Consider the following 24,010-nt stretch of genomic DNA (forward strand, 5'->3'; position numbering starts at 1 on the left):
AAATAAATTTGTTCCATTTAGGTTACATTTTTCTAGCTGAATGATTGTCATTGACTTTTAATTTAATAAGAGCATATGAAAAAGGAAAGCAAACCAGGAAAAAGTACTACAAAACACGGAGAGTACGTAATTCAACAAATAATCATATTAAGCTTAAGTAACTAATGAAGGAGATAGCAAAGTGCGGTATGTGGACACCTTTTCAACATGACACTTTAGAAAGAACAATGTACATATATCCAGCACAGCAGATATACTATACATATAATATACCATTTAGTTGTGCAACATCATGTATGTATTTATGCATGTTGGTCTTGGCTTTTTCTACAGAGTTATCCCGAAACGTTGTGCCTTCACTCTCCTGTTTTCTGAACCCATTTTGGGAGAAACTAAGTGCACATTATGCACTTTGAATATAGAGGAAAACATTACACATGTCTTATTATTTTTGTCCAGCATATTTTAATATGAGGATGAAATGGATTAGACCATTGAGTCACAACTTAGTAGTCAGAAAAATTAAAGATGCCCTGAGAATTTTAAAATCAGACACATCACTGAGGAGACATTCTTTGGGCTTAGTGGGTATTTATTTGCTATACGTTTAAAGCGCAAGAAAAACTGCTTGAAACTTTAATGTGTTTGACCACATTAAGATTTTTTTCTTTTTTCAACTTTTCTTCTTTTACTATGCTTTATTAGAAAGTGTTTTTATATATTGTGATAAAGAACTGTACATTTTATGGATGTCACAGAGGATTTCATTATATTATATTGTATGACGATGTGCTTTTTATGGGAATGTAACCGAAATAAAGCTATTTGAATGGAACCGGTTTTGTTCGCTTCTAGGACTCTGCGCAATTTTTTTTACTGCTAATCAGTGCTAAAATGCTTGTGCTTTCTCCATTAAACAAGGTAAAATTGGCTTACACCCAATTGACACATTTAATTTGCTTGTAAGTCCCTATTAAAGTGGTACTAGATGCGCCCAGGGCCTGTAAATTAAATGCATAAAGTGGGCCTAAAGTGCTGCTGAAGAGGAATGATTTCCCAAAACCGGTCACAGGATGCTTGTTTCTGGTCCAGGTAAGACCTGGCTTGGCAGTTTGGATTTGACTGTTTTGCATATGACTGTGTCTAAACGGGGGTGGCATGGTAAGCAAAAGAACAATGGATTTAACCCAGATCTCTTGACTGGGGGTGAATGTTTGATTTGTTCTGCATTCCATCCATCATTTTTGTGTCTTTTGCTTTCTCACTATAAGTGCGCCCGGTATGCCAACCCATGGGTCCCTGGCTCACTGTGCCACTGCATTCAAGCTAGCCTGGCTGATATGGGGTGATACCCTGAAACCGATCCCAGGATGCTTTGTTTCTGGTCTAGGGATGACCTTGGCAGTTCAGATTAGACTGTTCCCATGAGGGGAAGGGTCAAGACTAATTTGCATATGGCTGGGTCTAAACTGGGGTAGCATAGTGAGCAAAAGAACAATGGTTTTAACCCAGACCTCTTGACTGGGGGTGAATGTTTGATTTGTTCCACATTCCATCCATCATTTTTGTTCTTTTGCTTATTCGCTCTAAGTACGCCGAGTTGCTGAGACGTGAGTCCTGGACTCACTGTGCCACGGGATTCAAGTTTTCCTGGTTGATGAGGGGTGATACCCTGAAACCGGTCCAAGAATGCTTGTTTCTGGTCCAGGGAGGACCTGACTTGGCAGTACTGGTTGGATTGTTCCCATGAGGAGCAAGGTCAAGACTGAATTTCATATGGCTGGGTCTAAACTGGGGTGGCATGGTGAGCAAAAGAACAATGGATTTAACCCAGATCTCTTGACTGGGGGTGAATGTTTGATTTGTTCTGCATTCCATCCATCATTTTTGTGTCTTTTGCTTTCTCACTATAAGTGCGCCCGGTATGCCAAGCCATGGGTCCCTGGCTCACTGTGCCACTGCATTCAAGCTAGCCTGGCTGATGAGGGGTGATACCCTGAAACCGATCCCAGGATGCTTTGTTTCTGGTCTAGGGAGGACCTTGGCAGTTCAGATTAGACTGTTCCCATGAGGAGAAGGGTCAAGACTAATTTGCATATGGCTGGGTGTAAACTGGGGTAGCATAGTGAGCAAAAGAACAATGGATTTAACCCAGACCTCTTGACTGGGGGTGAATGTTTCATTTGTTCCACATTTAATCCATCATTTTTGTTCTTTTGCTATGTTGCTCTAAGTGCACCGAGTTGCTGAGACGTGAGTCCTGGACTCACTGTGCCACAGGATTCAAGTTTTCCTGGTTGATGAGGGGTGATACCCTGAAACCGGTCCAAGAATGCTTGTTTCTGGTCCAGGGAGGACCTGACTTGGCAGTACGGGTTGGATTGTTCCCATGAGAAGCAAGGTCAAGACTGATTTTCATATGGCTGGGTCTAAACTGGGTTGGCATGGTGAGCAAAAGAATGATGAATATAACCCAGATCTCTAGACTGGTGGTGAATGTTTGATTTGTTCTGCATTCCATCCATCATTTTTGTGGCCTTTGCTTTCTCACTCTAAGTATGCCAGAAATGCCGAGACGTAGGTCCCGGGCTCACTGTGCCACTGGATTCAAGCTAGCATGGCTGATGAGGGGTTATACCCTGAAACCGATCCCAGGATACTTGTTTTTGGTCCAGGAAGGACCTGGCATGACAGTTCGGGCTGGACTGTCCCCATGAGGAGCAGGGTCAATACTGATTTACATCTGGCTTGGCTTGGTCTAAACTGGGGTGGCTTGGTGAGGAAAAGAACAATGGATTTAACCCAGTTCTCTTGACTGGGGTGAATGTTTAATTTATTCCACATTCCATCCATCATTTTTGTGTCTTTTGCTTTCTCACTAGTGGGCTTGCAGCTCTTATTGTGCCACCCACTTAAGCAGCCTTTTAAACATGCCCCAGGCCTGCCATTAGAGCCTGTGTGTGCCATTTAATAAACCTTTTGCCTGGCCTAAAACTTCATTTTTAATACATATATGTCACCCCTAGGGTAGGCCCTACACACCCATGGGGGAAGGGGGGGGGGGGTGCAGTGGATTCAAACAGTTGGACATGTACTTTTAAGTTTCACATGTTCTCATAGTGAACATTTCTTAAATGTGTTTTTCACTGCTGGAAGGCCTACCTCTCCCATAAGATAACAGTGGATTACCTTATTACATTTAATAAGCAATAACTTCCAATTGGCAGCAAGGAGGAATGTAGAGTTCGGTGTCAAAGAATTGCAATTTAAAATCATCTTTATTGGTAAAGTTGGATTTCAAGTCACAATTCTGAAAATGCCACTTTTAGAAAGTTGGCATTTTAATGTCCTAACCATTTGGTGCCTACATCTTGTATCTTGGGTCACACAACTAGCTGTAACTCACTGTAGGTCTTTGTGTAATGCTCCCAGACAATGTGACAAAGGGTGAATATGTGTTGGCAAGATGGGTGTCGCTTGTCATGCAAGACACGTTACTCTTTTGGGTTTCTTGAAAGTGGTATTTTTATTTTTAGACTTAAAGTTACAAAGTTCTTTGATTCTCCTCTCTTTTCTTATCTCAGGTTTGGACCGGATGTCAGTCCTCCAGCACACTTGAGGAAAGGAGAAAACACAGGTAAGTTCTATTCCTCTGTCTAATAACCTCTTTTCTGGCTATTGTCTGTTATCTACGGTTTCCTTGGAATTTATGCTGCTTTGTCCCAGTTTTTCTCTATGTTTTTTTTTCTTCTCTCTGGGGATTTTCCCTGTTGCACCCAAAAAAGGGTTAATATTTAAAGGGAGCGCAAAAGTAAACAAAGACTGTTCCTTTACGGTAACAAAATAATCAAATTATAAGGAGCAAACCAAAATAACCAAAAAAGCACAATAATAATTGGAGCGTAGCTTTAAGGGAGCTCCTAACCTGGTACTCTTCTCTCTTAAGGCCAAACCAGGATGTTCTCAACTAAGGTAGCCACCAAACCGTCCCAACTGTTGCTCCTTACTGCATCCCCTGCCAGGATCATAACCGGTTACGCACCTGTGTCAGCCACACTCCTCCAGGAAGCGAAGAGTCCTGCCAGTGGCTGTCTCGATTCTAAGGATTGCTTCCAACATCGTCCTTCAGGTCCTGCAGCCAGAGTTTGCCAGCGGGTCCTCTTCAGCGATGCACAGTGTCGAAGGGCTATGCAGGGTTGGTTCTCCCGCTCTCAGCATTCTAGAACGTTGATTCAGATTCCGTGTTGCTTAAAGACTCTTTTGCCTTCCAGGTCGAGACACAAGCCCTTCTTTACTGCCTTTTATGTACATCGGTGTTGCCTGTCCTCGTCCTCCTTTGTTTATGCATCCATTGAGCTGTTTCTTGCCAAATTAAAATGGTTTCTGTGCATTCTTTTTCAGGTGCGGTGTGGTACTTGGTGAGAGATTTGGACCAGTGATGCAGTCCAAATAAGTCTATCCCACTCTCAACCCCTTCATCCTGACATGGTGGGGGGAGGCTGTCGCCTACCACACTTGCACATCATAAAAAGCCTCTGCCTGAGCACACTCACAAAGGGTTTGACACTAGTATTTTGTTACCCCTGACAAGCTGGGGCCAGGCCAGGGAGGCAGGGAATTCCTAACACCTCTGGGGGTGAAAACCTCTAGAACCTTAGAACCTTCTCCTACTTCAAAGTGGGCTCCAGGTATAAATGGTGGACCATCAGAATCCCAACTCTTCAGTACATCTCTGGGCCTGTGGATAGAGAAGAAAGACTGCTGTGCTGCTTTGCTGCCAGAAAGACTGCTACCTTGCTGCCTTGCTACTCTACAGCCCTGCTTGTTGAGAAGGAAGACCTTCATCCGAGGCTGCGGTGAGTGTAAGGATAAGCTAACTGACCTCCTGTCCTGAGCTACAGGGACCTCACATACTCCAGAGGCTCTCTGCATCTGCCCAGCTGACCTGCTGCCTGGACCTGCAACGGAACCTGTCTGAGCCTTAGTTGCTGGCCTCTGCTGGAGTAACTTCCAGAACCCCAAGAGGTGCTCCTCAGGTCCTGGATCCTTGGTGTGACATCAGTGGAGCTCCTCCTCAAACAAAAGAAAAAATCCTGAAGTTTTTGGCCCTTCGCGACCACAAACTGGCTTGCTTGCACCAATATCTTACCGCTCACACTGACCGCCAATGCAAAGTTCCAGTGAACCCGACTCTTCATGCAACCGTATTCGCCAGTGACACCCAGCAACCTAAAATCTTCACTTCTCGCTACAGCATTGACAGCCTGGGTTGACCACCAACGTGAACCACTACCAACGACCGCCTGCGACGTACAACAGGATCTTCAAGCTACAAAGACGACAGTCCACAATGTTCGGCCTGCTCTTCACGCTACCTCGACGTACATCAAGGAGGCTCTCCCAGCTCCTTGCAACTCCCTCTACCTCGAACAGAACTCTTCGCACTGGGCTTATGAAGGTAACTCCTTCAGCAGGACAAACCTGGTCCCTGTATCCGCACCCACGCTCCATTGCAGTCGGCCTCAACTTGTAAATTTCACCCGGTCTCGCACGACCAGATAACCGTAAATGGCGCTTTACTTACCTTAAATCATTAACATTGAGTATCTCCGGTTCCACTGATTAGATTTTTGGCATTTTGGTCTCAAATAATTTGTTAAATGTTACTATATTTTTTTAATTGGTGTGGCATTTTTCTTGTGGTGTGTTTTAACTTTATTACTGTTTGAAATGCTACAAAAATACTTTAAACCTTGTCTCTAAGTTAAGCCCTGACTGCTTTGTACAAATTTACCAGAGGGTTAAGCACAGTTTAAATTAGGGTTTTCTTGTGACTTCACCCTGACCAGAATTTTTAATTGCTACTTGAGAAGGGTTTCACCGCACTCCACCAGTGATACAAGTTCCAACAATGTATATGGCAATTTTATGGCGAGAAAAAGCAGCAGAGTGTTGTATATGGTCAAGGGAAAGCAGAAAGTCAACAAGTAAGAGGAGAAAAAGCTGGGTAGAGGATATTTAATGTATGCCTCCTGATATAGTGTTGTTTGAAGAGGTGAGTCTTCAACTCTCTCCTAAATTGGAGCAGCGCTGGGGTGATTCTCATGGATACGGGGACAGTGTTGCAGATCCTGGGTGCTTATATGGAAAAGTCTTACTGTCTGTTTTCTTCCTTTTACACTTCATAGGCTGCAGTCAGATAGTATCCTGGCTGAGGGCGAGCTGAGATCCACTAGACATGGTGAACTTGTCTGCAAGATAAGAGGGTGTGACGATCGCTTTGTAAATGATGCATCTGGTTTTCAATATATGAGGCGGGCTGGCAAGGGGGGGCAATGGAGTTCCATCAGGATGAGGGGTGATGTAATCTTATTTCCTCAGGCCCTGGGTGATACGTGCTGCAGCATGTAGGATGTCGCTAAGGGTTATTAATGTGGAGTAGGGGAGGCCATGGAGTAGGACATAGGCACCACCTATATCCTATATGCAGGTGTACAAGAGTTTGAACAGCAGCTCTGAAGATGCTTTCTGGACTACTAGATTGACTTTCTTTGGAAGAGAGAGATGGTTCTAGGCCACCTTCGTTTTTTTGGCAATTTGTTCCTTGAGGGTGAGGGTGGTGTCCAGGGTGAATCCAAGTGGCTTGGCATTCAGTGTAAGTTGAGGTTCGAAGCCATCAAGAATAATTACAGTGAGACAGGTTTGTACTGTATCTTGTTTATTATTTTTGGCAAATTACAGGCATTCTGTCTTGGTTGGGTAGAGTTTTAGGTAGACGCTGGCATCCAGGTCATGATGATGTGCAAGCAGTGTTTGAGACATTGGATGTCTGAAGCAGACGAGACTTTCAAGTCAGGTTGTATATCATCAGCATATTGGTGAATCTTGATGCATCATCAGCATGCTGGTGGATCTTGGTGCTAGCTTCTGTGAGTAGAGTGGCAAGCAACTCCATATAAAGGTTGAAGATGAAAGGAGACAATATAGAACCCTGTGGGGCTTCACAGGTGATAGGGATCTTTTGTGATCTTTTGTAACCTGGTCATGCTCTTGTGAACCAACTAGTGTTGTTTGGAAATGAAGGAGGAGAACCAGTGAAGAACATTTATAGTAAATTCCATTCAAGACTCCAGGGTGCATATGTGGGTGGGATGGTCAATTGTGATGAAGGCAGCTGAAAGGTCCAGCAGCATATGTGTGCGGTCTACATGAAGAATGCTGTGGCCTATTGGAATAGGGATGTCTAGGATGTGCGAAGATGTGGACGTGAACCATGTTTCTGTGATGAAGAGGGCATCAAGCATGTGATAGGTGATGAGGTTTCTAATGTCTGATGTGTGGAGTACTACAGAGCAAGTGTCGATCTGAGTGAGTTGGAATGTGTGTTCTGTAGTTTTAGGTGGTAATCAGTGGGATGGTTACGAGGTTGGCTCTATGTTTTGTGAAAATGATGTTTCAGAATCTGGGTCATCTACGTCTGGGTGTGCTTGTAGGGACTGGTAGTATGCCAACATAAATAAAAACATTCTTCAAGAAAACAGTCCTACCCTGCTAGCCATGGTGATAACATATTTGCCCTAATCAACTGGAGAAATCCAAGCAGCCTGAAAATGTTTCAAATTAAACTTATATTTGTTTTGAAGAGCCCCCCGCCCCACAATTGTTTCTTGCCTGGGGCCTAAAAATCCTTAAGATGACACTGTACTTGCCCTGTCATCGGAATGTGACAATGTAGACCACAAATGTTTGGTAAAAAGACTAGAAGTTTATTTTGAGGTTTTTGGTTTATAGGATCATGTCTCAAAAGAAATATTTGGACACGCAACCCTTTGTGTAATGACTGCAAATGATTTTGATTCTGATGTTTTTGGGGCTTAAGATTATGTTCCTAATGAAATATGTATATGTTTTTTAATGGTTCTCCTATGTTTTTATGTAGTATACCTTTATGGTTTTAAAAATTAACTGAATAAAGTGATTTTGACTGACTGACAGTGACTGTTCACGGTTGCTGACCACGAGATAGCCTTCTGCCCTCCTTGGGTGAGGTATGAACACTCTCAAAAGGAATACAAAGGGCCTGCCTTTGGAGGAGGTTTGACCTCTCCCTGGCAGGAAAGCCAAACAGGGTGTGAGCCCCAAAAGGTGAGCTTCAAAGTAGAATCTGCCTTTAAAAGGCAAATGGTGGACACAAACTAGATGAGCTGCTCTTTTGATTTTGTATACAGGCTGGCATCGGGGATAGAGAGATGGAAGCCACTGCTAAATCGTTTATTCTATGGGCATGCAGCCCCCAGCTAGCCACACCTCTGGGATTGGCTAGGGAGCTACACGCGCCAAGAAAAGTGACTTGCCATGTTGGGTGTGGGCAGAATGGTGCATTCTAGGTTAGCTAGATGCCACACTTCACAGGAAATTCTCATTAGGCAGATCCTCTAGCATTTCACGATTCACAAAAAAATCACGAAATTGGCTGATTAAGCGCGAAGGCCGCGATATTTGCTATTTTGGCCGCTAAAAAAGGTCACCCAGAAGAAAGGGAAAACATATGGCTTCTTATTCGTTGCAGGCGCACCGGTCACTACGTGCCGCCGTGCAGCCGTAAAATTGCTTGGTGCAGGCTTCTCTGTATTTGGACTGAATTCAGCACTAAGTCGCCTTCTCGGTCCAATTTCTCAGAAAGCTGTAAAGATGCAGACTCGTCTCCAGCGCAGTCTTTGCTCTTACCCTGGGGTTATTACCCTTTGTCTTCCCCGGGGCTTTTCAGATTATATTACGAATTTGGGCCCGGCAACCCCTTCTTCTAGAGACAGTTCCACGCATTAACACTTTTTGTAAAGCACAATTCTCATGCATTGCTCACCTTGCACCAGAGCGATACCTTCACTGGAATTTGTTAACCTCGTCCCCCCAGGATGGCTGAATGAATTAATGCTTCTCATTGGTTTCTGCTGTGATCTGTAAGTAACATGTTTCCATCCACCGGATTTTGGTAAAGCGGAGTGAATCTATCTCCTCATCCCGCATTCTTTCACCCCGCAGGGAATCACAACGCGGTCGTTACAACGACCGCGTTGTGATTCCGCATACCATTACTCCGCAAGTCTGAACAACGACTTGCGGAGGGGGGCGCTGGATGTTGGAATAGTATAATTTACTATTCCAACTTCAGTCTGTGCGGACACTAGGGAAGGTATTGGATTTTAAATCTAACACCTTCCCCCCCCTCCGCAAGTCGTTGTTCCAACTTGCGGAGTAATGGTATGCGGAATCACAACGCGGTCGTTGTAACCACCGCGCTGTGATTCCCTGCGGGGACAAAGTTTCGCGGTAAATGTTCTTTACCAAGCGGAGTACCTATGAGTTTGGGTAAAAGTAACTCCTGTTATTTACAGTGCTTAGAAACAGCATTGGTGCCATAAATAGCGCTATATGGAAATAGTAGATGGAAATATGTTTCCTTCCCCTTATGCGGTCCTTTCTGTGGTTAGGGTCATGATAACTCTGTTCTTACTCTCTGACCCCCTGGCTTCTGTTCTGGCTGCACGCTCCTTTACCAAACTTATTTTCTGATCTCGTGTTTTGATTCCCATTCAAGAGATGCAAATGCATTTTGACATGAAAGCACCTTTTTAAAGCACTAAACAAAAGTGTCATTGTGAGGTGTGGGCAGAGAGGACACTGGGTGCTGGCAGATGAGGGACAGGCGGGTGGGCAGTCGGCTATCACACCTCCTCTACATTACAATAGAGACACTTCACAGCGAGATGTGAGCATCTGAACAGACAGAACATTCTAAAAGAGCAGAGGGCTTGTGATCTACTGATTTGCTTCGATCCAGAAACTGAACTTAGTATGTCTTGCAAATAGAGAAACTGGACTGTGATTGCCATGTCCTCTTTTAATATTAAGGAACTGTAGTTTTGCGGCCAAATCATTTTGGATTTTTTACAATATAGAGACTGCCCATGTATGTTTTAAACTTAGTTATTTTATAAATCATTTTTATCTGTCAAGCTGTCTGTTTCTATATCCCCAAAATTTAATAAATAAATTCTGCACATGACCTGCACATTCTGCACAGGACCTGCGGTGTCTCAGTCAGCCTGGAGAAACTAGTAACAGATTCCTCCAAACCAGATATGGTTCACATGCCCCAGGGCGTGTGTGCCCTCATGCAAGCAGCAACCCAAACAAGCATTGGCATAGCCAATAGGTCTCGCCTTTGGGACCTTATAAGTGTTTAGCTATGCAACAGTTGCATAACTAAATACTTATAAGGTCCCAAAAGCGGCCATGAAAGTGAAAGTGATCGCGATCACGATCAAACATCAAAGCGGCCATGCGGCAGCAAAAGTGAAAGTAAAAGTAATTGCGGTAAAGCGCGGCGCGCGCTCCCACGCACGTGCACTGTAGCTCTATGCTGGCCTGGTAGCACTTTTTGGAACCCTCTCAATAAGTCTCGCCAGACCAGCGCATGCGCTGGGTCACGCAAGACCTAAAAAGGTCTAATCGTGCAGAAGAATTTAAAGGCCTGGCCGCTTCACTGGTCTGCTTCCAAATTTAATGTGGATTCTGCTGATTTCCAGCTCCTCAAACCACCAAGGTGAATATTGTGTGCTAGCACAATGTGCCACCCTAAGCCAGTCTCCCATCTATGCTATTCATTTCCATTATCACATGGGATGAAGCCTCATGAGTACAAAGGGAAAAGGCCTGGCTCCTGTGGCTGAAGCGATCTGATACCACAAACAGGCAGGCTGTGGTGACAAGAGAGCACACGTCTAATTACACCACTGGTGTTAATAAATCAGATCATTTTCTTTGAGGTCACAAATCCATAGACACTGGGGCCCGGGCATGGTGATGAAAGCCCTGTCCAGTTCATTACTTTCCCTCATGGGAGGGTGCAATGAAAGGATTGGCCTTTGAAGTTCCCTAGAATGACCCAAGTGAGGCGATAGCTAAGTACAGGTAGGCTAGTGTAATGATTTTAGGGCCTGTTGCAGTGACCAGCTAGCCACAGGTTACTATCCCGGCAGGTCAAGTTCATCCTTTCAACTTTCACAGACTAGGATACAGTATTATCTGCTATTAAAGAGATCAAATGCTGTGCACTGTATAAACTGTTTAGATTCAACTAAACATATATGTTGGACTTGGTCCTTATTGGCAGGGTTATCCCTGAACTTTTTGCCTTCCTCCTGTATTTTGTCTGACCTGTTTTTGTTGGTTTTAGGACTCTGGGCACTTTACAGCTGCTGATCAGTGGTAAAGTGCATAAGCTCTCCTATTGTAAATTAATGTATGGATTAGTGACTCCATTGGTTTACTTGTCAGACCCTAGTACAGTGCACTGAGTGTGCCCAGGGCTTGTAAACCAAATGCCGTTGGTGGGCTTGCAGCACTGGTTGTGCCACCCACAGAAGCAGCCTGTAAAAGTATGTCTCAGGTCTGCCATTGCAGAGCCTGTGTGCAGTCTGGTACTGCCATGCTGACTGGGCAAGTGCACCCACTTGCCAGTCCTTAAACCCAGTGGCGTAGCTAGAGGTTCAGGCGCCCGGGACTATTCCTCAGATTGCCGCCCATGGCCGATAGCAGGAGGGGGAGGGAGACTGCGGAAAAAAGGACGTATTTGCTCCGGAGCCCCCAATAAAGTCAACCATGTAGCTTGGCTCTATCGCGCCAAAAACCTCCAGCTTGTTATTGATATATCGAAGTTTTTTTCACACAAGGCCTAGTGACTTAGAGAAATCGCACACTGCTTTTGTGTTCTGACATTCTTGGCATGCTTTACATCATAACGTTAGACATACTCCATTATTCCATCCCGTTACCATGTATTTTTAACCTTATTCCTCATCACCACATTCAGTACCTTCCAGCCTGGGTTGTGACCCCTAGCTATGTGTGTGCCCATCCATTTCTGGTGCTTGTCACTAGCGCAGGACATTATGAAGTTGTCTGCTCCCTAAGTGCAGAACTAGTTTTGAAATGCATGCTAGTGCCCAGGACATTATGAAACTGTCTGCACCCTAAGTGCAGCACTTGTTTTGCAATGCACACTAGTGCGCAGGACATTATAGAAAAGGTCTGCAGATGTGGAACGTTTTTTTTTTTTTTTAAGGCGGAGAATAACTTGTAGAATTGGATCTGTTATTACTGGGTTTGCATATTATTCTCCATTCCAAGGGGAAAACTCAGGGGAGATACCGGTCCGTATTGTAAATTCCATCCCCGTTATCTCCCTGCAGAGGTAATGGGGAACTCAGAATGAGGTCCTTAGTGGTTTCATGATTTGGAGAAGTTGGGTACTTTAGCAGAGGCCCAACTTGATTATAGGCACAGTCGGCAGGTCTATATGCCGTGCGTATGCAAGAGGCTATGCACTTTTGATATGTCTGAGGGATACATCCTGCTTATATGTAGAGGGTGTCCAATGTGCATACAATAGAGGCCTGCCTACATACTGTGCACATTTGGCAGTGCACCATGTACATATTGTGCATGCTGAGAGAATTGCCTCTCATAATCGATCCAGTGTAACTACAGCTATCGCCTATATATACAGCGACCTCATGTGCACGTGGTGGCACTGCTGGTCACTGACCAAACGGTTAGCCGATAGGTTGCCTACCAACAGTGTGGAACCCTAAATATAACCTTTTTGAGTGAGAAAGAGAAATATTTTCATTGACAGTGATATTTTAAGAGGAAGATGGTAACACAAAATATTGATTTTGAATATTTGATATAGCGTAGACACAGCTCCAAGTAGCAGCCGAGGGCTTTGCACAGATCCTTTTTATTTTAGCAGAAACATATATAGCAGGAGATTCCATGCATAGAACAGTATTATGTTTGGGGTTTTGATGACACCAGATTAAAAAAATCCAGATTTTGTGATGGGGGAGTAGGTGGGCCCTTATAATTAGGAGTACACCCTGTTCAATTATTCTTTTCCCATTTTTATATTGACAAATTGCAGCTATTTACAATTTAAGTTACATGAAGAAGAGTGTAGTCCCTCAGAAAAGCACAACCATTCGTCCAACTGCAAATCGAGAGTCCCCGAAGATGCTGACTGCACCCTTGTAGATTTGTTTATACATTACAGTTAGATTTGACCAATATGTGCTAAAATGCAGCATTTGCCATATTAAAAAGAATCTTTAAGGGTGAATCGTTTTATAATAAAAAATATGATAGGAAATGCATTGTTTGTATTGAAACCTAAGGACACATCATTTTTCACATTTTTTTATGTCCCCACGGTAGTCCTTGATTTGAGTTAATTGTTGCCCCATGAATCCTGGGGGAGACGAAATCGATGAGCCATGAGTACTACAGCAAAGGGTATTACAAGAATACACTATTTCCTTTTCTATATGTCTCTGGATCAAACAAGACACAAATAAGTGGAAACTCGCCTCACTGCCTAGGCAGAAATAAGCTTTAATATGAAAGTACCACACAAAGAAAGTTAATTATATAATGTTATCTGTTCAGCAGCTTGCAGATGTTATATGGCAAGTCTCAATTACATAATGAGTAACAGTTTTCTGCATGTTTTTTTTAAATGCAACTTGATTTAAAATGTAGCCCCTAACAGCCATAAATTGTAATTCTGCCCAGATTTTAAGTAACAAGAAAATATAACACTACGTCAAGCATTTAATGTCCAAGCAGATTATACACTTCCTGGGATTTGACTGAAGTATCATTTTATTCTTCGCACGATTTGAAGAAAATCACTTATTTCGAAAATTGCTTGTCACCTACAGAAATCTACTTACCAGCTAGTAATTTGTCCCACGAACATCGGATGATGTTGTGTCCACATAGATAGTTTACATTCATATGTAAATAATTCGTACTGATAGTGCTGCATAGGATGGACACTCCCAAATTTCTTTTTTTAAGTTGTGAAATGAGAAATGCACTCTGTTTTCAAAATATTTGTACTTCTATAAGTAAGTTTGTTCCTTGCATAATTGTGTTTCATATCAAAGTCAAATCTTTATTATTTAGTTATTAAAAACCATTGCGAATAGCGTATCTCAATAAAAAGGGAAGGACAGGCAGGGATTCAAAGTGCATTTTACAGCACCACTGTGATACAAAGCTATAAAATTGATAGTATAAACATTAAAACCAATAAAAGCTCTCAGGATGGTCGGCAAGGAACTTGTTATACTGGTCCAAGCGATTGCCTAGTCTGTCTTTGCTCCCAAAGGGGTGCTGTTGTCTTTAATTGAGAGAGCTGCTGTTTTAAAATTTTCACACATTCGGCTTATCTCCCCAATGCCACTGAGGAACGGCTACTAAAGCAAATAATGGATGCCTGTGCGCATGTGCGTGCACCCTCGGCCAAAAAGACTGGTTTGAGAAAAAGTCTCCTTTGGTTTTTCATATCTTTTCAGCTAATTCTTTTAATATCTTTTTTTAGAAACGTGTGCATTTTATCACTAATTGGTTCATGTTTGATTCAGGCTGTATATGTTCATTATTAAACGTTCTGAGTGGTTTTAATTAGAACAATATAATTTATTATTTTATGCACTTCCAATTTGTCTGCCGCACAGCATCAATTAGGTATATACCATTCCAAATTAAAGTGATGCACAGGTGATGTCTAACATCAAAAACAGGCTTTGACAAATACAACCACTTTCCACAAGCAACCAGATGTTCCATAACCTGATCTTTCTCAACCATATTACCTACCTCACTTACAGGACACGTTTGATGTATACATTTGGAAAAGGGAAAAACTATTTAATTCCCAAGACCCACCTTTCAACGTTTCACAAAACTGTATACATTAAAACCATGAAGCTGCCTGGTCATTGGTTATAAAAGAGCCATGACGGCATGTGCTGGGAGCATCCCAAGAGAAGACACCAAAGAGTCATGACAATACCAGTGTCCTTATAAAAGATGCTGACCATGTATCTCGCACATCTGTACACATGAAGGAAGTGCAGAACCTTCTGAGCTGACTTACTTTGGGAGGATACTGAGCCATGGTTGCCCAGTGCCTTTATCATTGACAATATGATTTGTGGTAACTAACTCTTACTTCTCTAATTCATGGTCAGTTCACAGCTTTGCCTTCTCTGGAGCAGCCAGTAAAAAACAGTAAGTCTCAAAGATATTACTTTCTATTGCCACTTCGTGCTTCACAGACAGATGACCCCTTTTGCCCAGAGTGTGCCCAGCTGAAGCCAGTTTTTGATCAACAAAGAGAGGCTCAGAAGAAAAATATCAAAAATGAAGCACCCGAACACAGAGAACATTGAGTCCTTGAAACATAAGGGCTCATATTTTCCCTCTGCATAAAAGAGGGGCTGCTGTGAAAATCCTAGCGACTACGCGCAAAAGCAAGTCATTTTTGTGCTTCTTGAAACACAACTATCTCATCAAAACAAAAATACAATAAACATGCATTTTCTGCCACAAACAGGTTTAAGTTTACGTATATAATAACCAAAAACCTAACATGTTTAAAAGAAAGTAATTGCCAAATAAAATGATGCATGTTGTTTTTAAATGCTGGACATTAAACTCCTCAATTGGTATCAGACCTTGACGCACATACAAGTGCAGAACAATCAATCCATGGTGGCGACAATGGTGTGACGCAGAAGCCATTACCACTACCTGCACTCTCCAGACTCGAGAGCGCGTGGTGGTGGCGCACGCGCACATCACTGCAGCGCTTTCAGCACGGGGGGTGCTGGCCAAAAATGATTCCCAGAGCCATCATTGGTAGCTCGCGCTCTACAAGATTGATGGCTCTGGGACCCACGCACATACGCGGCGGCCGCGCGGCACTGATGGCCCATGGGGGCGGCCTTTATAATTCATTTGCGGACACTGTGTCCGCAAATAAATTATAAAGGCCGCCCCCATGGGTCATCAGTGCCGCGCGGCCGCCACCCCGTAAATAGTGCCGCCTGGGGCGGACAGTCCCCACCGCCCCCCTAGCTACGCCGGTGCCTAAACCTTCCCTTTTCTTCATATCAGACACCCCTATGGTAGGCCCAAGGGCAGGGTGCATTGTAAGTATAAGGTAGGACATGCCCTGGTGTGTGTGGCATGTCCTAATAGTGAATTACAGCCATTTTCGTTTTTCACTATTGCAAGGCAACCTTTTCCCCATAGGCCCGAATGGGCAGTTTGATTATTACGTCCTATAATCCTAACTGACTCAGGGAACTAGGTAGAAGTTCGAGTTTAGTATGCCTGAACTCAGAATGATAAAATACATCTTTTAGTGGAGATGGTTTGAACATTCTGTGTTTGAAAATACCACTTTTAGAAAGTAGGTATTTTCTTATCCAACCATCCAAGTCTGCCTCTGCTAGGTTGTGTATTCCTTGTCTGGAGTTTGAGTGACAGGGGCTGGGGGATTCCAGGAGACAGGGTGAGTCAGCACAGGGCTGAATAGAGAAATCTGCATGTAGATGGGTGGGAGGAGTTGCACCTGGGACCTGAATAGGGCTGTGCCTTCCCACCACAATGCTGGCTCCACCGCCTGTGGTGCGTCTGATTTCTCTGCCCTGCACTGTGAAAGGGAAGAAGGAGTCATGTAAACAGAGTGCTCCAGGGCTGACCAGAACTGGTTTGGCCTAGGCAAAGGCCTCTCTGACTTCAGAGAACAAAGAGAAACTGAGTATAAATATTGGGACCCAAACCCAAGAACTTTAGATCACTTTGGGAAACAAAAAGAAACCTTTGCTGAGGAGAGAAACCAGAGAGACTGAGGAAGACTATCTCTAAGCTTGAGGGATTGGCCTGCAGTGGTTGCCTGACTGCCAAAGAGAGGAGAAAGGAACTTTGTGTGTACTTTATTCAATTTGTGAAGGATCTCCAAGGGCTTGAGAAAAGAGCTTGCCTCCTGCTGAAGTCTCAGGGACGACAGACTTCCCCAACCAGCTCCACAAGCGTTCTTTGGAAGTGCCTGCAGTTGTGCTGGGCTTTCTGAGGGACTGCGTGTCGCAAGGAGCTGGAAGCGCGACTCACGAGCAAGAAGCATGACGCCGAACTGCCGCTGTCGCTTCACAACGCAAAAGCGCCTCGCATTGCCGGAGAAGAGGATCGACGTTGCATCAGACGCCGCCGCATCACCGGGAAGCATGTCGCAGGGTCTGTCGTTGCTCAAATGAATCGTTGAGTCATCGCAGGGCTGCCGAAGAGCCTCGCATCGCCGGAGAAGAGGATCGACGTCGCATCAGATGGCGCCGCATCACTGGGAAGCCTGTCCCAGGGCCTGTCGCGGCTCAGAAGAATCGGTGAGTCACCGCAGGGCCGTCGCATCGTTGCCGAAGCGTCTTGCATCGCCGGAGAAGAGGATCGACGTCGCATCAGATGTCGCCACATCACCGGGAAGCGTGTCGCAGGGCCTGTCGCGGCTCAGAAGTATCGTTGAGTCGCGGCACGGCCGTCGGGTGTGCACGCATCGTGTTGCATCAAGAAGAAGACACCATCTTTGTCGAAATTGTACCGGATCTTCATCGCATTACGGCGTTGTGGGCCGCAAAGCCACGGAAGTGCAGTAAGAAACCGACGCATCACCTCCTCTCGCAGAGAAGAACCGACGCATCCCCTATGCAGCAGTAGGGACCCGACGCATCACCGTTCTTGAGTGTAAGGAACAGACTCATCACCTTCCCTGCAACACTTTCGTCGTATAGCGTTTTTTTTTGTTGAAACATTTTTTATTGTTTTCATAACATCAACTCAGTACAAACCCCGCTTCCTCCCTGGTCAAAGAATGTATTGCACATACAGAGTTACCAGCCAATATCCGGGAGAATAAGCTTCCAGCCCATACAGGCCCTCCCCCCTCCCTCCCCACCCCATGTCAGTGTGCCCCCTGTCTTTCGTCTCGCTCCTGATGTGCCCCCTCCCTGCTATAAATCAGACATGGGTGCTCAACCTCCACTAGAGAACCATGGCTTTCCCTCGTGCCTAGCCACACCCTTGCTTCCAGCGCTCGCTACTACTCCCCTTTTACTCCCCGTTCACCGCCTCCTCCTGCCCGCCAGAGGTGTCCCCCTCTGTCCCGTTGTTAGACATCAGCCCCTGAAGTTCCACCACCAGCGCCTCCCACGCACGGGCTGTCGCCAGCGCCTTTTCGTCATCCCTCCGAAGAGCTAATTGCAGCCGGAGCGCACCCTCAGCCCCCGCCCAGCGCGCAAAGGCCGCCCTCCACCGCAAGAAGCTAGGCCCCGTCCTGGACTTCCAGTGCATAGTCAGTTCCCTCTTGGCCATTATCAATCCTAAGTCATAAAACTTGCTAGTGACCTTCGTCCGGTGGGTGTGTGGGAACCAAAGTAGTAAACAGGCCCCCAGGTCCGGGTCAATAACACGGTCCGTCACCTGATTTAGGCAATCCATAACCTCTGCCCAATAGTCACCCAAATTTCGTCGTATAGCGTTACGCATCTTCAGGTACATTGAACTCAAAGTGTTGCATTTTAACATCTAAAGAGAACTAAGCTAATTCTACCATTTTAAGTACAGTATTGTGGATTTTTGTCGTTTGTGGTCTTGTGTTAAGTCTATATAAAGAATACTTATTTTTATTATAAAACTTGTGTGTTGTCCATCTGTAGTGTTGTCACTTGGTTACTGTATGTGTTCACAAATGCTTTACACACTGCCTCTGAGATAAGCCTGTCTGCTCGTGCCAAGCTTCCAAGGGGGTGAGCAGTGGTTATTTTAGGAGTGTACCCCCTTACCCTGACTAGACGCAAGGGTCCCTATTTGTCAAAGGTACCTGCCTCTGCCAACTAGAGACCCCAAATCTAACAATATATGATCAACTTCTGCACCACAAGAGTAGGGGCCTGGGTTTTGGGTCCTGGGCAGGGGTGCGTACATGGACACTAAAACATTCCAGGGAGAAATAGGGCCCCCTATCACGAGGTTAGGATTAGAGCTGTGCTTCCGTAGAGTTGAGGGCACTTTAAACATGCCTATTTCAAAGTGGAATACTCTGCTATAATAGTTTCCATTGATTTAAGGCTGAAAACAAATTATTACGAGTAAAATAAAGTGCTGCAATAATGCAGCTAAATTTCAATTTTTGTACCGCTAAATTTTCAAATCTATGCCCCAATAATCTGGGGGGTCTATTTAGGCAGAGAGGGACCTGGTAGCCCATTGGCTAGTAGTCACAACTTCCCCGGAGGAAAAGAACTGGGCATAAAGGTGGCACCCCTGGCACCCAGACCTCGGGTCATGTCTGTAGTGCAGAGGACCAAAGAAGGACTGTCCTAATGTTCACTGGGCCAAGCAAAGAGAGGCTACATCAAAGACTAGACTGTACCTGCTGCTCCTCTGGCTTGCAAAGAGTGTACTATGCTGGTGGTGCCCTGCTCATGGAAAAGTCGTCTCTTAGTCCCAGACAGAAGAAGTGACTCCAAGAATCAGTTGGCTGGCTTCCTGTTACAGTTACAGGACCACAAAAGCTGAAGAAGCCTGCTTTGGTTAGTTGGTAGCCATGAATGCACTGATCGCCAAACTGCTGCTGGGAGACCAAGACCTAGCGCTAGAAAGTCGCACCCAAGTCTGTTGCTCCCAGGAGAGTTGTCAGAGTGCAGTTTGGTTGCCCCTTAAGGAAGTTATCACCAGTTAAAGGAAACCGCTGGTTTCGCTGTAACCGGTGATCAGTAGCAACTAGTTTTTGGCTGCACTTCACCCAGACATCAATGGACATCGACCATGTGGACAAAGTCACCCCATTGTGTCATGGAGTGAGTGGTGGCCCCAGAAAGACCCCTGTCTCCGGCTCAGCATCCTCAGGATCCTTGAGCATCTGGTATCCCTTGCATCAGGACCACTTCATTAAACTCAATGGCGGTTCGCCCAGAGAGCCTGGAACGGGACGGTAGACTGCTTTGACTGTGAGGTAACTTTTCCACTGGAGCTTATTGGTCTCATTGACTGGCTACCTGCCGGAGCTGGTCGCCACAAGAGGTCTTTTATAGTTGTTTTCAAGTTATATGTTGTGGCTAACATTAATCCATGAGTCACAGTAAGATTACGATGATCTATTTTGTGATTTATTGTCTCATTTCTCCGGGGCCCTCAGGTGGAGTTTTGTCATTTAGGTGTCTATTTATATTAAAAAATACAACCTATTTTTATAAATTGGTGTTGAATTTTGATTGTGTTGTCTTCTTATTCAACTGTTTTGGTACTTCATAAAGCTTTCCACTTGTTTCCTTTAATAAAGCCTGACTGCTCAGAGCCACAGTTACCCATGGTTGAGCTAATGTTTTTCAAACAAACCTGACTGGACCCAATACAGGTTTGTGAGTTTATTAAACTTTCCCCACAAGACTTGTAAGTCACTCAGTGCATTTCAATGGACTGCTACAAGACCCTCACAATTAACAAAGGCCCACCTGTACTGTACCCTTTCAGGGGGCATCACAAGCTTTTAAGCCAAAGCTATGGTGATTGTAACCCATTCCCCCTTCCCAAGGAGGGATGGGGAACATTCCAGACCTGCAGAGGCCAAGTAGATTTTGGGAGCAGGAAAGGACCTGTCGGACTAAGCCATGGACACGGGAGGCACTCAGCAACTGCAAAGGGCAGAGCCACTGTGAGTGGGAGCTAGTGAAAGGCTGTCCAGGCCCTATCGCCTCTAGGAATAGGTAAGGTAACACGTTTATAGCAGGGTTGTCAAGTGTTCAGTTTTCTTATACATGATATTACCATATTTGCAACATGCTTATGTCTGGTATTTCAATGTCTTATGTGTGACACCTTGAGTGACACTTTATTACAAGCTAAGCAAAGCAGCTGGATCTATGCTTTATTGTTAATGACAGAACTTACCTGATTTGTAAAATAATAAACACTGTCCCAAGGCTATTATTTAATTTCAAGTTAAATTATTCAGTCTCGCATGAATCCTAGCATGACTCTCTTCACATAAGCTCTCTCCTTCATTATACAGGTGCTCTCTGTTTACTAAACCTGTCAGGTACTTTCTCTTTATCCTATCAATCATGCCCTCTACTCCATCCCTGCTCAAGTAACCAATGCCTGCCCTATCTCCAACTAATCTTTCCTCCATTCTTTCCAGGTGTTTCTGCATCTACCTCTACTCTCTCTCCTCTATTTCCCTGTGACACTCTCCCCCATACCGCTCCCCAATTGTGTCTTCTCCATTCTTAACAGATACTATTTTTATCATTTTAGGCAACAGCAGCAACACATGGAACCACTCCTAGTGGCCATCAGACCTAGTACCCGCACCTACTACCTCCAACCACGTCAGGATCCTCGGAATAATAATTGACAACAAGCACATCATGAAATCACAGATCACCACTGTCTCCTCTGCCTGCTTCCTCACTTTGCGCATGATGCGCAAGATCTTGAAGTGGCTACCCCTACACACGAGACACACTGTGACACAGGTCCTCATCTCTAGCCAACTGGACTACAGGAACTCCCTCTACGTGGAAATCGACACACAGCTTCTACAGAGACTTCTGATGGTACAGAACGCCGCAGCCAGACTTATCCTTTGTTTTCCCCAACAAACCCAACTTACACCCCATCTCAGGCTACTCCACTAGCTCCCCGTACAGAAGAGATGTCAATTCAAGCTGCTGACCAAAGTACACAAGGCTCTACACAACCAAGGACCCGCCTATATTAACCACCACCTGACCTTCCACCAACCATTAAAAAGACTACGCTCTGCCTCCCTCTCACTTGCCTATACTCCACGCATCTACCAAAGTAGAAGTGGAGGACGCTCCTTCTCCCCCTTTACAGCAAAGAACTGGAACAACCTCCCCCGCGCAACTCCGGACCCCCACCTCACTTCCGGCATTCTGAATGGCCATCATGACCTTGCTATTCAAATAAGCCTCCGGGACCTGCAAGTACCTGGATTCCCCATTAGGTGATTAGCCGCACTTTATAAATCCTGATTGATTGATCAATTCCAAACTCAACTACCATCTACTCCATCCCTGATCAGGTTATCTTTAGCAGGCCCATAGTTCATTAGTTTATTTTCCATTCACCTGTAGTTTTTTCGCATTCACCTCCCCTCAGTTACTCTCTACCCTCTATCACTCCACATTATTTTTCACCCCGCCACATGTTACTTGTGATACCTTCATATTTGTCTTGCTTTTACGCAACACTTTCCATGCTGGGATTTTCCAGCTTTTTTTTATTTACAATGCTGAAAGTAAAATTACAAGTTTCGGAAAATAATACCCTGTAGGCTACAAATCCAGAACTACGTAAAGGATCACAGCTGCCACTTAACAGCTATGATGGTAGTGGAGTAGCATAATTTTGGCTCCATCCTTTTATGTTTGCTTATGCAACATACATATTTATATTTGTGTGATGCATTAATACCAAGGAGAAATGGTGTATCAAAGGTAATGAAAGTGCATTTATTGCATATTTTTGACATATATGTGTGTGCATATTTAATGTTTCCTTTTCAGAAACATCTATACTGCTGATAGTGATCTTCTGTTGGTTAAGATTGTAAGGTGGTGTGCTAAAATGCAATTAATACAGTGCACTTGCCATTGATTAGTAAGAATGAATCATGGAAGAGGAGGAGCCTAGCGCGCAACCAAGATGGCCGCGTAGGTGCGAGGCTCCCGAGGACCTCCGCGACCTCCTGCATAAATCCTGACAGAATCCTGTCCCAGATGAGGGGACTGTATTTGTGAGCCCGAGCAGAGGTGACGCCCGTTTTCCGTTTTTAAATCGGACCTCGGACACCGGCAGGAGCATCGATTGAGGTTTGCGGCCTTCTCCACACCGGCCCCCCGTACTGGAGTTGTGGGGCGATCCGGACACAAAGTGAACAACAGCGGCGGGCGAGGCTGGGTGACTCGCGTACCCCGCACTTTCACTTTCGCTTTTGCGCCCTCCTTGCTGCCAGGCGAGGTTGGGTTGCGGGGCGGTGTGCGGTGGTGTGGTCTCGCTGGGGTGCCCTGCCGGTCCGCCAGCTGCGGTCCGTCCTGCGGAGCGGTGGTCGCTCCCCCCTGGACCCCTTGAACTGGATTGTCGGCCCCCCCCTTTCTTGAGGAGACTGACTCGTCTTGGGGATTGAAACCATGTCCACAAAACAAGATGGCGATCGGGCTAAGATAAAATCGACCCGCCGTGGCGCGGCCCAGCAATCCAACAGTATGGACCGCTACACCCTCCAGAAGGGATCCCCAGAGGCGCCGCGTAGGTCCCCTACGGGCCCGACTGATGCTTCCGCTCTGCCCACGGACCTGACCCTCCGAGACGTCATGGGCGCCATCGCCGAGATGAAGGCCTCGGTGGACCAGCGCTTCGACACTCTGGAGCAGAAGATTGACTCGTTCCTCGTGGACGTGGGCCTCGTGAGGGCTGATTTGTCTAAAACCAACGACCGGGTCGACTCTTTGGCCCACTCTACCACGGGCCTCACAACGGACGTGGCGGCCCTCCAACAGGAGGTGCGCAGGCTTGGCCAGGCGAGCGCCCTGATGAATCGTCGGCTGGAGGATTCCGAGGGTCGGGCCCGGAGGAACAACGTCCGCATTATCGGGGTGCCGGAGGGACGCGAGGCGGAGGCGGCGGATCTATTTGTTGAGGACCTGGTTCTCACCCATCTCCAGCCTCGGGGGCTGAGTAAATTCTTTGCGGTGGAGCGTGCTCACAGGGTCCCCGGGGGTAGGCCTAAGGTTGGAGCCCCTCCGAGGCCTCTCATCGCCCGGATCTTCAATTTTCGGGACAGAGACGCTATCCTACAGACTTCCAGGCTACAAGGGCCGGTCAAACTTGACAATATGGACATCAATTTCTATCCTGACTTCACTCCGGCAGTCCAAAAGCAGAGACTGAGCTTTCTTGGTGTTAAACGTCGCCTAAGGGACCTGAATCTCAAATATGCGATGCTTTTTCCAGCTAAACTGAGAGTGGAGGTGGATGGCCACACGCACTTTTTTGATCGACCCGAGGTGGCCGGGGA

General features: G+C 45.5%; 1 long non-coding RNA gene across 2 annotated transcripts in view; it reads left to right on the top strand.

The window, feature by feature from the left end:
- Window positions 1-21,762, top strand: part of LOC146867820 (uncharacterized) — a 71,849-nt gene extending 50,087 nt beyond the window's left edge. Inside the window, exons 2-4 of one of the 2 annotated variants that reach the window (XR_014962283.1) lie at window positions 3,585-3,637; window positions 3,947-4,195; window positions 21,223-21,762. This is a non-coding gene — a long non-coding RNA (uncharacterized LOC146867820). Of the gene's footprint in view, window positions 1-3,584; window positions 3,638-3,946; window positions 7,986-21,222 lie in introns of those variants that run through there. The other variant, XR_014962282.1, reaches the window with a different exon arrangement.
- The last annotated feature ends 2,248 nt before the right edge of the window (window positions 21,763-24,010 follow it).

This window comes from Triturus cristatus, chromosome 1_2 (assembly GCF_964204655.1).
Source record: "Triturus cristatus chromosome 1_2, aTriCri1.1, whole genome shotgun sequence".
Classification (NCBI taxonomy): Eukaryota; Metazoa; Chordata; class Amphibia; order Caudata; family Salamandridae; genus Triturus; species Triturus cristatus.